General features: G+C 51.7%; 1 pseudogene across 1 annotated transcript; it reads left to right on the plus strand.

Moving 5' to 3' along the window:
- The first annotated feature begins 8,850 nt into the window (after positions 1–8,850).
- On the plus strand, positions 8,851–10,197 carry LOC310834499 (beta-1,3-galactosyltransferase 1 pseudogene; annotated as a pseudogene). Its single transcript has one exon. The product of its transcript is annotated as a beta-1,3-galactosyltransferase 1 pseudogene (transcript).
- The last annotated feature ends 2,704 nt before the right edge of the window (positions 10,198–12,901 follow it).

Consider the following 12,901-nt stretch of genomic DNA (forward strand, 5'->3'; position numbering starts at 1 on the left):
AAAGTCTTTATTGAAGTTTAGTTTCCATTTCCAAGCTCTGGGCGCGCAGGCCCACGTCTTAACGCTAGACCGGCTAAGTCCCCTCTGACTCACTGCTCCACCCACACCAGTTTAAGATTCTAGCCTGGCTCCACCTCTTGCGCTGCTCTTTCCTGCGTTGGGTCCTTCTGCCCTCTGGGGTTCCCTCCTTCCTGGACTCCTCTGACGCGGAGCCTCCTGAGTCTTGCCCCTCCCTCCGGCGGGCTTTAGGACCTGGCTCCCTTCCCGGGCTCCCCGCTGTGCCGCGCTCCTGTACATTTGAACTTGGCGCGCGCGCCCAGCCGGTGACTTTCCTTCTGACCGTTTCCCCGCTTCCTGATGTGGGTGTTGCCAAACCTGACTCCTCTCCTCCCTCTGGTGGTGAGGACACTGGTCCCGACTCCTGGGACTCCCCCTCCCCACTGCGCTCTGGTGGAGACGCTGGCCCTGATCTCCAGCTGCTGTTCAGAGACTCCCCGCTGGCCCCTCCCTCTTGAGGTTTCTCCCTTGGAATCTCCCTTGCTCTGGCCACCGGCGCTCCCTTCTGTGAGTCCTCCGATTCGCTAGAGAGGCTTGTGGAATAACTCTGGCCACTGTCACTGCCTGCGCCCCCCTCGTACTCCTCCTCCTCACTCTCCATTTGCTCCCCCTCCTGTGTCTCTCCTTCTGAACCCCTGACATCCATCCCCCCCTCGAAGCCCCCCCTTCCCCCCTCCCCCTCTTCCGGTGCGGGTTCCGGGTGCTCCATTGTAGTAGGGGTGAGTCCAGGATACAGCTCGTCCCCTGAGGCTTGCAACCATCGAGATAAGTCCGGGAAGTCCCCCATGGGCTCGTCGACGACGACCTCCTCCGCTTCCATCTCCTGCGCGGTGTGCTCGAAATCTGCGCTCGACCCCAAATCACCCAAGAGCCCTCCTCCCCCAGTTGTTTGATGGGGGTCCACCTCCCAGGGCCCCTTCGGCATGTCTCTGCGCCAGCCCACCTCGGGTTGGTCCTCCCACCAATAAGATCCCCCCGTGCCAAAACCTGAAAGTGATCCCTCCGGAGAGCTGCCTCCCGGAGCCGAGTCCTCAGCTGACGAGAAACCCCGGAAAGTGCTGGCCGAGAGTGTGGGTGTGAACAAACAATCCTCGAAAAAGCCCGCCGGCATAGGCTTGTGCGGGAAAAGTGTGTGGAATTCTTCCTTGAGCAACTGCTCTTCCACTGCGTAATCCGGCACCCACCTGTTGGCGCTGGCCGGGGTGTCCTCCGTGGCGAGAAGATATTCAATCCCGTCCTCCCCCCACCTTGAGTCTAAAATCTCAGTGGCTTCATTAAGTGGCTCCCCTTTCGGCGACCCCCCTTTTTTGGGCGCTTCTCTGAGCGGGTCTGGCGCCTTCCCCGGTGCTTGAAACCTGTGGGGCTCTCTGTAGGGCGTGAGCACTGATCTATGAAAGACCGGGTGCATTCTGGAACCCTCCGGGAGTGTCAACCGGAAGGCCACTGGGTTGATCTGCGCCTCTACTTGGTAAGGCCCTAGCTGCTTGTGCCCTAGTTTCTTCTTGGCTAACGATCTGGCTGGAACTGCTTGTGCTGCCAACCAGACCCAGTCTCCCACCTGGATGTCCTCCCCAACCCTCCTGTGTCGATCTGCCTGCACTTTGTAAGCCTGTTTTGCCAACTCTAACTGCCTCCTGAGCTGCTCGTGGATCTCCTGCAACTCCGCTGCCACTTCCTCTGCTCCCTGTGGCTCCCCCTCCCGCACTGTGTCCAGACCCGGGAAGGTTCTGGGATGCCTCCCGTAGTTGGCAAAAAATGGGGTCACCCCCGTGGACCCGTGCTTCGTGTTGTTGTAGGCAAACTCGGCCAACGGTAGATAGTCCACCCAGGTCGATGGCTGCTGGTTCGCGTAGCATCTCAGGTACTGCTGCATGATGGCGTTGACCCTTTCCGCCTGCCCGTTAGTTTGCGGGTGTCTCGCCGACGCCAGGCTGACCTTGACGTTCAGGAATCCCATCAGCTTTTGCCAGAAGTTGGAGATGAACTGGCGCCCCCGGTCGGACAAAATAGACCGTGGTAGGCCGTGCACCTTGAACACGTGGTCTATGAACATCTTAGCGGTCTGCTCGGCCGTGGCCACCTTCGCGCACGGAATGAAGTGGGCCATCTTGGTGAACAGGTCCACTACCACGAGCACTGCCGTCTTGCCCCTTGAGCTGGGTAGATCTGTGACAAAGTCCAGGGCTACCCTCTCCCACGGTACGAACGGTGTCTGTAGCGGTTCCAACAGGCCCGCCGGCGGCTGGTGCACAGGCTTAGCCCTTTGGCAGGTGTCGCACCTATTGACATAGTCCGCGACATCCCCCCGCATCTTAGGCCACCAAAAGTCTCTGGCTACTAAGTCCACCGTCTTCTCCTTGCCGAAGTGCCCCGCGCTGGGCGCGTCGTGCAGCTGTTGCAGGACCTTCGCGCGGAGGCTGTCTCCTGGTACGTAGAGGACTCCCTTGCGTAGGAGCAGGCCGTCTCGCACTTGGAATTCGTCGCCCCTCGCCTTGCCACTGCACACCTCCTCCATCTTGGCTCGGGCGAACGAGTCTGTTCGCAGCGCGCGGCGCACCGCGTCCAGGTCCACCGTGGCTGACGCGCATGCCCACGCCTGTGGTGTGAAAATGTGCTTGGCCGCCGCCGGTGCCTCTGCCTCCAGATACTGCGGTTTTCTGGACAGCGCGTCCGCCAAGACGTTGCTGTTTCCTGGGATGTACTCAATTCTGAAGTCGAAATCTGCAAAGAACTCCGCCCAGCGGATGTGTCGCTGGTTCAGGAACCTCGCCGTGCGCCAGTACTCCAAGTTCTTATGGTCTGTGCGGACCTGCACCGTGTGCTTGGCTCCGACGAGGAAGTGCCGCCACGCCTTGAAGGCTGCATGTATGGCCAGCAACTCCCTGTCCCAAATGGTGTAGTTCTGCTCCGCTTTGCTGAGTTTTCTGGAGTAGAAAGCGCACGGCCTCCAGTCCCCCTGGTGGTCTTGCTGCAACAGAACGGCTCCCACGGCCCTGTCTGAGGCGTCCGTCTCCACTCTCATGGGCCTGCTGGGATTTACGTGCAGTAGGTTCTCTTCGGAAGCGAAGAGCTGCTTGAGCTTCTGAAAGGACTGCTCTGCCTGCTCCGTCCAGATGAACCTCTTCTTCTTGGAACTGAGGGTGTCGGTGATGGCCGCTGTCTGCATGGCGAAACCCTTGATGAACTTGCGATAAAAGTTGGCAAAACCGACAAACCTCTGTACTTCCTTCCTATTGCGTGGGCTCTTCCAATCCAGTACTGCACGTACCTTGGCACCGTCCATAGCCAGTCCCTTGTCGGACAGTTTGTAGCCCAAGAAATCCACCTCCGTCTTGTCGAACTGGCACTTCTCCAGCTTGGCGTACAGCCTGTGCTCCCGCAGCCTCTGCAGAACTTCCCTAACATCTCTCTCGTGAGCCTCCGGCGATTCCGAGAAGATTAGGATGTCATCCAGGAAGCAGACGCATTTCTTGTAGAGGAGACCCGCCAAGACATGATGCATGAAGGCTTGAAAGCAGTGGGAACCATTTTTTAATCCAAAAGGCATAACTCTGTATTCATAAGTGCCCAGCGGCGTAAACATGGTCGTTTTCCACTCGTCGCCTTCCCGTACGCGAATGAGATTGTACGCTCCGCGCAGATCCAACTTGGTAAAGATGCGACCCTTCCTCACCGTCGCCAGCAGGTCATCGATCTTGGGCATAGGGAATGCTGAGGGCTTGGTCTTGAGGTTCAAGAAGCGGAAATCAACGACCAGCCTCTTTTGGGGCGTGTCCCGCTTCTTTACAAAGAACACGGGACTGCCTCCTGCCGCCTTGGACTCCCGGATGAATCCCCGCTTCAGGTTGTGATCTATGAACTCCCTGAGCTCTTGCAATTCATCCTCAGACATGGAGTACAGTTTCCCCGTCGGGAGCGTCGCCCCCGGCAGGAGGTCGATCTTGCAGTCGTAGGGTCTGTGGGGTGGCAGCTTATCCGCCTCTTTCTCGCAGAAGACCTCCAAAAACTCCTTGTATTTGTTAGGCACCGCTTGCAACATGCCCAAGTTCAGCTGTGGTCCATCCTCGTGCCCCTCATCTTCCAAGTCCGCCAGGATGCAGTGTTCTGCGCAGTAAGAGGAGCCGAAGGTCAGTTGCCGCTGGTACCAAGCTAATGCCGGGCTGTGCCTATCCAGCCAACTCATTCCCAACACTATGGGCGTGTCTGACAGGCGGGTGACGTTGAAGCTGATGACCTCACGGTGGTTTCCAATGCGCATCACCATTGGCGGCGTCTGCTGTAGCACTTGCCCTCCCAGTAGCTCCCTGCCGTCCACTGTGACGACTTTCAGAGGTACCGCCGCTGGCAGAAGGGCTATGCCATGTTGCTGGAGGAACTGCATGTCTATAAAATCTGCATTGCTCCCCGAATCTACGGTGATGGGAATTTCCACCAGTAGCCCATTGGGGAGCTGAAGGGATGCGGTGAGCTGCACTACTGGTTTGGGTGGGAGGGGGTCGGTGGGCTGTAAGATCCCTGGGGATTGCTTCACTGACTTGTCTGGCTGGTCCCCAGAGACGCCATCTCCAGCCAGACAGTGGAGTTTTCCTGCTGCGACTCCCTCTGCTGAATTGCGTCTGTTACTGTCGCTGCGGCTGCAGTATGCTTGTGAAACCGCTGGGGACACTCTTTTGCCATATGCTGAGCACTGTCGCAGATGTAGCACTTCCTGGTTCCTCTAGGAGGCTTCATCTTGACTGCTCCCGGAGTTAGGGCTCCGACTGTGGAGTGAGCCTTAGCACCACCTATCTCCATCGGCTCCTCTCCCCCTCCCAGCGGAGGCATGGATCGAGCGCGCGCCGCCTCCTTGGGGAAGGGAGGCATTCCTTTCGCTGGCGTGCGTCCCAAATGCCCTTCCTCCCTGCCCCAAGGGCGTCCTTCCAACCGAACCCCAATGGAGAGTGCCCGTTCCACCACTTCCTTGGTGGTTTGGGGTCTTCCCCCCCTTGCGATCTCATCTTTCACAGCTCCGCTCAACCCCTCCCAGAACAGGTCTCTGACGGCAGGCGATTCTTTCTCCCAGGCTAGTACATTCACCAATCCGAAAAAACGTGCATGATATTGCCTCACAGTGGCTTTACCTTGTCTTAGTCCGTGAATCTCCCTCCTAGCGATATCCACATCAATCTCAGATAAAAAACACGCATCCATCACTTTAATGAAGGCAGCCGCATTTTGGAGGGCTGGATCCTTGTCTCTCCATAGATTGCGCAGCCACGATTTTGCCTCCCCCCGCAAATGCGAAATAATAAATCCCACTTTCTCTCCCTCATTTTTAAAGTCTTTGTCAAGCAGCTGCAATGTATAAATCACATCTGCTCTGAAGTTAGGATACTCCTGCAGGTCCCCATTGAAGTGAGATACCAGGCTCCCTCCTCTGTTTCCCAGCCCAATCCCTTCTGGTCTGGTGGCTGGTAGCCTCTGTGTACTTAGGACTTCTAACCTGGTTCGCAGATCCTGGCAGGCAGCAGCTGCTTCCTGTTCTTTCTTTCTGGAAGCCGCAATTTCTGCAGTCAACTGCGTCACTGCGTTTTGCAAACTCGCTATCCTCTCTTCGGTAGTCATTTCCCTGTTTTTCGTGAGCTCGCGAAGCACCAATCTTCTCCCCTCGCTGCTTTCCCGCACTCCACGAGGTTGCAAAATTGGTGAAAATGGAGAGGGGACTTACTGTCAGGACTGCCGCTAGGTCCCAGCTCACAGAGGACCAACGCCCAGTGGATATTATATACAAAAGTCTTTATTGAAGTTTAGTTTCCATTTCCAAGCTCTGGGCGCGCAGGCCCACGTCTTAACGCTAGACCGGCTAAGTCCCCTCTGACTCACTGCTCCACCCACACCAGTTTAAGATTCTAGCCTGGCTCCACCTCTTGCGCTGCTCTTTCCTGCGTTGGGTCCTTCTGCCCTCTGGGGTTCCCTCCTTCCTGGACTCCTCTGACGCGGAGCCTCCTGAGTCTTGCCCCTCCCTCCGGCGGGCTTTAGGACCTGGCTCCCTTCCCGGGCTCCCCGCTGTGCCGCGCTCCTGTACATTTGAACTTGGCGCGCGCGCCCAGCCGGTGACTTTCCTTCTGACCGTTTCCCCGCTTCCTGATGTGGGTGTTGCCAAACCTGACTCCTCTCCTCCCTCTGGTGGTGAGGACACTGGTCCCGACTCCTGGGACTCCCCCTCCCCACTGCGCTCTGGTGGAGACGCTGGCCCTGATCTCCAGCTGCTGTTCAGAGACTCCCCGCTGGCCCCTCCCTCTTGAGGTTTCTCCCTTGGAATCTCCCTTGCTCTGGCCACCGGCGCTCCCTTCTGTGAGTCCTCCGATTCGCTAGAGAGGCTTGTGGAATAACTCTGGCCACTGTCACTGCCTGCGCCCCCCTCGTACTCCTCCTCCTCACTCTCCATTTGCTCCCCCTCCTGTGTCTCTCCTTCTGAACCCCTGACAGTTATATTATGTCAAAGTAAACAATATGCTAAAGGTGTTTAATTATAAGGAGGAAAGATTGGAGACATAATAGAAGTGATTACAATAACCAGAAATGAGTTTTGAAGAAGGGTAAGGATTTGCTGTATCTGATTGGACAAAGAGGAATACAAAAAAGGGAGGCGTGAGGAGGTCAAGAAAGAAGGTTTTGTAAACATGAGTCTGAAAACTGGAGTTTTCGTTTTTAATTTTTTCTTTTCTTTTTACTTTTTTATGTGGTGTACTGTTTTTGCTGTTTTGTGTTGTTTTGATGTTTCCTTTGTTTTTGGAAAAATAAATAAAGGGACGCAGGTGGCGCTGTGGGTAAAAGCCTCAGTGCCTAGGGCTTGCCGATCGAAAGGTCGGCGGTTCGAATCCCTGCGGCGGGGTGCGCTCCCGTCATTCGGTCCCAGCGCCTGCCAACCTAGCAGTTCGAAAGCACCCTCGGGCGCAAGCAGATAAATAGGGACCGCTTACCAGCGGGAAGGTAAACGGCGTTTCCGTGTGCGGCTCTGGCTCTGGCTCTGGCCAGAGCAGCGATGTCACGCTGGCCACGTGACCCGGAAGTGTCTCTGGACAGCGCTGGCCCCTGGCCTCTTGAGTGAGATGGGCGCACAACCCCAGAGTCTGTCAAGACTGGCCCGTACGGGCAGGGGTACCTTTACCTTTACCTTTAATAACATTTGAACTTGTGGACGTTCAATGAAGCTGAAGGTTGGCAGATTTAGGATAGATAAAGGAAAGAACTTCTTCACTTCAAACTACGGTTCTACCTGTAGCTTCTTCTCCCACATAGAGATTTCTCAGGAGACAGATAATTTATCAGTAATTAAATAATTCCACCCAACATCTGCCATTTTAGCATCACATGTACAACATGTAAGCTATTCCTGTTTCAGATGAATAACGTAGCGCTCTAAACATGTTGAGATTTAGACTACCTGTATTGCATGTTGAGATTTAGACTACCTGTATTGCTGTGGGTAAAACCTCAGCGCCTAGGACTTGCCGATCGTATGGTCGGCGGTTCGAATCCCCACGGCGGGGTGAGCTCCTGTCGTTCGGTCCCAGCTCCTGCCCACCTAGCAGTTCAAAAGCACTCTTAAGTGCAAGTAGATAAATAGGTACCGCTTTATAGCGGGAAGGTAAACGGCGTTTCCGTGTGCTGCGCTGGTGCTGGCTCGCCAGAGCAGCTTCATCACGCTGGCCACATGACCCGGAAGTGTCTCCAGACAGCGCTGGCCCCTGGCCTCTTAAGTGAGATGGGCGCACAACCCTAGAGTCGGACACGACTGGCCCGCACGGGCAGGGGTACCTTTACCTTTATTGCTCAATTTGCCTCCTGCACCTGCTGAATTTTTGCTTATGCTTCTTGTTTTTCAGTGCTGTCCAAATTTTATGACCTAATTTGGAGGAATTCCATATAGCATTATGGCAATTGTTCCATCAGTGCAAGCTTTTCAGCTTACCAGGCACCCTGGCACACACCCAGCTGGGCACTTTACCCAGAGTTTGTGTTTCCTTTTCGAAGTGAGGCACAGTGGAGACTGTGTGGTCTTTATTTGGTTAATTGACACATACATATATACAACCTGAGCCTATGATGGAGAGGGCCGGAGCATAATCACCCCAATAAGTTATTGTTTCTCCCGTAGCCCCAGCTGTGGATCCCAGCAGAAATCAAACAGCATGCTCTGCCTCTGTGCCTTTCCAGCCTGCAGCTTTTCCTCTAGTTCACACCACAGTCCCCTCAAACTTTTACTTTGTCTTTCTAGCTGGGGGAGGCTGGGGAGGGGCCCCACCCATTTGCTGTCTCAGACAGAGCCCCTTCCCTTTCTTTTCCTTTAATGGCTCATCACCCAGGTGATTACCTCATCAGGAAGCTGGTCGGGCTTATATTTTAACACTTATTGGATCCAGGAGTTCAGGGGTCTGGCACCCACAAACACATATAACACTTTATTTGGATTCCAATGGATCTGTAAATAGATGGGTTGAGTGAATAATGCCAATCCCTGAGAGTCTATATTTTCCTTCCAGAAACAGATAGCAAGGGCAAGAAGCGTGTCGGCAGACTGATTTTATGTGCGCCCAGCCTGATCCCCAAAGCTCCCCTTGAGTGCGTGCACACACACACACAGTGAGATAGAGATAGATGATATAGATGATAGATAGATAGATAGATAGATATAGATATAGATAGATAGATAGATAGATAGATGATAGATAGATAGATAGATAGATAGATAGATAGATAGATAGAGAGCAGAAATCTCCTCCCTCTCACTGGACTTCTCTTTTGCAGGTTGTCATTGGAAACATGACAGAGGTGGCCAGGATCTCTCCCAGCTCACATACAGTCTGCAAGTGCCCTCCTCCTGCCCACCAAAAGTATGGAAGGTGCCAGGAAGATTCTCATGACCAAGCTGCAGCATTTGCCCACCATGGTCCTCTTCTGCTCTATTTTCCTTTTCCTACTTGTTGCAAAGATCAAATGGGAATCTGCACTGGACAGGACAAAGGAGACCCCACCACCACCAGTGGCCAAGCGGCATCCCTTGGAGGTTGTCTATTCCACTGATTATAATTTCCTTCTCAACGAGCCAAAGAAATGCCTGGAGAGGAGCCCTTTCTTGATCCTGCTGGTGATAACTGAGCCCCAGGATTTTGCCACAAGGCAGGCCATCCGGCAGACGTGGGGCAACGAGAGCTCAGTGCCTGGGGTTTCCATTCTTCGTCTTTTTCTGACGGGTGTCCACCCAAAATTTGGATACCTGCTCCAGGCTCTTTTGGAAGAGGAGAGTTCCACCCACAGAGACATTATTCAGCAGGACTTCCTGGATACCTACAACAACCTTACCCTGAAGACTCTGATGGGCATGGAATGGATAAGCAAGTTCTGCCCCAATGCCACCTACGTGGTAAAGGCAGACAGTGACATCTTTCTCAATGTGAACTTCATGGTGTCCCACCTGCTGCAGCCTCACCTGCCACCCAAGAAGAACTACATGACAGGTCGCATCTACTGGAAAACAAAGCCAGTGCGTGAAAAGGCCAACAAGTGGTATGTGCCACGGGCGGTGTACCCAAATGAGACCTACCCGCCCTACTGTGCAGGCCCAGGGTATGTGTTCTCTGGGGATCTGGCCAAGAAGATCTACCAGGTAGCAAAGACCATCAGGGTCATTAACATGGAAGATGCCTTCATGGGAATCTGCCTGCATGAGCTGGGCATCAGTGTGACAAACAGCCCCTGGGGTCTCTTCAATGTGTACAAAGTCAAGTATGAGAAGTGCCAGTTCTCCAAGGTGGTGGTGGTGCATCACTACGGGCCAGAGGAGCTGCTGCAGATTTGGCCTGGCTTTCAGGACCAGAACCAGACTTGCAAGGACCTGCCTCTTTGGGTTGTTGCCAGTTGTGCAAAAGACGTATTTGTCATCTTCTGTTGCTTTTTCATATATATAAATATATATGCACACTCTGTTTTCAAAGAGCTTCTCCCAACACACAACGCAGCATTATTTATACATGAATCACCATAAAGATGTTAACGCAGCCATTCCCTGTTCTCTTTGAAGGATGAGATAAGGTTGAAAAGGTGAATCCTCAACCAGGGAAGAGCATTCAGAAAAAGCACCGTATTTTTCACACTATAAGACGCCTTTTTCACTTGTCTTATAATTCTGGCCAGAGACTTAAATGCCTATGTAAGAAAAACCCCGTTGTTCCCTATTTAATTCATATAAACTATGTCTTTTGTTTTATTATGATTTTATTAAACTGATTTATTTATATATCTGTATCTTTTTTTTTAGTATTGTTTTTGTTTCTTTAGTGTAAGTTGCTATGCGGGCCGCTAAGTGAGAGAAAAGTAGTGTCTAAAATAATGTTGTGGTTACGATGATACAATCTGAGAAGTGTTTTATTAGCTCTTAATATATAAAAAAGCCACTTGCCAGGTTTCTCGTGTACCCTGAGGCCACCCCAGAATAGACTCCGGGTGGGAATATGTTCCAGGTCATGGATATAATGAAATTGTCAGTCTCCAACAACTTACTGAAACTTCTTCCTGAAACTTTCACTTACTGAAACTTCTTTCGGCTTCTGCCCAAATATACTCTGGTTGGCCTGTGTTATTTTCTCCTACCAATAGGGAACCCGCTTAAGGACTGTGGTGTTGCCCAAAAAACCAGTAACACACGTTGCTGATTTTTGTTAATAAGAACCCAAATGAACCTTTTGGGAGGAAAATTCTGAGAAAGCTTATCAGAAACAGCTGTGAACTGCATTTACAGCATGCCATGGCAGCGTGGGTGTCAAGTAGACCTCTAACATATATTTTGGGCCCGAAAAGCGGCAGTCCTGTCTTCTACTGTGCCCCTGGGATCAGTTTCACCAGCCTTTCACTGACGGTTCCTCCATGCAGCCTATTATGCACAAGGAACTCGGGGGTTGTTATAAACTGCTGGAAGGAGCAGGTCTACAGCTTGAGGGTACTTCTGAATTGTACCCTGTCACTGAGGAGCAATCACAATTGGTAAAACTTGGAATAAAAAGGAAGAAACCTTGCAAGAATTGACATCTTCGCTGTGGTGATGCATCCAAGGCATGAGAGATTTAGATTCCCCCTACTTTTCATTTTCTGTTTGCCCTGCCAGAGCAAGAGAGCAAAATTTATTTTCCTTACAGTTACATGTTCCCAAATATTTTAGTTATCAAAGGGAAACGTTGAAGCTAGCTAAGCTGCCAATCAGATTTTGCTTCATTAGTCTAATTCTCCCCAAACTTCAGGCATCATTTCCTCTGGGTTAGACAATAAAAGCACAATTTCATGTGAGAACAAAGTGATCATCTGGACTTTAACCTTTTATATCAACACTCCAAAAGTTTACATTGTGTTTTATTGGTGCTGTTAAGGGTTCAATGGAAAGAATAAATAATAGTGGATAACCTTATTGATTTATTTAATTTCTATACCGCTTTATATTTTTAATAAAAATCTCAAAGTGGTTTACAGCATATTAAATCAATAAAACAACAGCTGGGCGATGTTCCTCTTCAGTGGGGCTCTTCAGTGGGGCTGGTGAGTGTGGGCCTCACCCCCTAGACCAGGTGGAAAGGGCCTTGCAGGGAGCGGCCTTCATGCCTCACAGTTGGGCAATTTTCCTCCGGCCACATGAAGGCAGCCCTCTTTAGGGAACTCTTTAATGACGGATGTTTTAATATACAGTGGGACCTCAGGTTAAGTACTTAATTCGTTCTGGAGGTTTGTACTTAACCTGAAACTGTTCTTAACCTGAAGCACCACTTTAGCCAATGGGGCCTCCTGCTGCTGCCGCGCCGCTGGAGCACAATTTCTGTTCTCATCCTGAAGCAAAGTTCTTATCCCGAGGTAATATTTCTGGGTTAGCGGAGTCTGTAACCTGAAGCGTATGTAACCCGAGGTACCACTGTATTTTTAACCTTCTGTTGGAAGCCGCTTAGAGTGGCTGGGGAAACCCAGCCAGATGGGCGGTGTAGAAATAATAATAATAATAATAATAATAATAATAATAATAATAATTGCTATTATTATTATTATTAGCCTCTTTAGTAGGGCTGGTGAGTATGCGCCCTGCCCGCTAGGCCAGGTGGAAAGGACCTTGCAGGGAGCGGTCTTCATGCCTCACAGCCGGGCGATATTCCTCCGGCCTCATGAAGGCAGCCCTCTTTAGGGAACTTTTTAATGACTGATGTTTTAATGTATTTTTAACCTTCTGTTGGAAGCCACTCAGAGTGGCTGGGGAAACCCAACCAGATAGGCAGGGTAGATATAATAATAATAAATTAATTAATAATAATAATAATTCACCTCTTCAGTAGGGCTGGTGAGTGTGGGCCTCACCCCCTAGGGCAGGTGGAAAGGGCCTTGTGGGGAGCAGCCTTCATGCCTCACAACCGGGCAATGTTCCTCCGGCCTCATGAGGAGCCTCTTCAGTAGAACAGAGGAATGGGAGCTCACCCCTTCCTGTGCATTCAATCTGCCAACCTTCTGACTGGCAAGCCCAAGAGGCTCAGTGGTTTAGACCACAGCGCAACATACGTTCCTTTTCTAGACCTGATAGGAACCATCAGCCAGGATTGCCAGGCAAATGCCTTGTGTTGTCTCTATCCCAGAGAAGGTGCCTGCCTCACTTGTTCCTGCAACGTCCCAAAGATGGCTGTGGCATAGCTTCTCCCTGAAATACCCATGTGGACATCCATGAGCATATCTGTCACTGCACTTTTGTTTGAACTGCTGCAACTCAGCAACCTAAACAGAGGAAGATGGAAACATTTTCTGGATTCCCTGTTTAGCATCATTATTTGCCGCTGAAGAT

This window comes from Podarcis gaigeae (assembly GCF_964106915.1).
Source record: "Podarcis gaigeae genome assembly, chromosome: 17".
Taxonomy (NCBI): Eukaryota; Metazoa; Chordata; class Lepidosauria; order Squamata; family Lacertidae; genus Podarcis; species Podarcis gaigeae.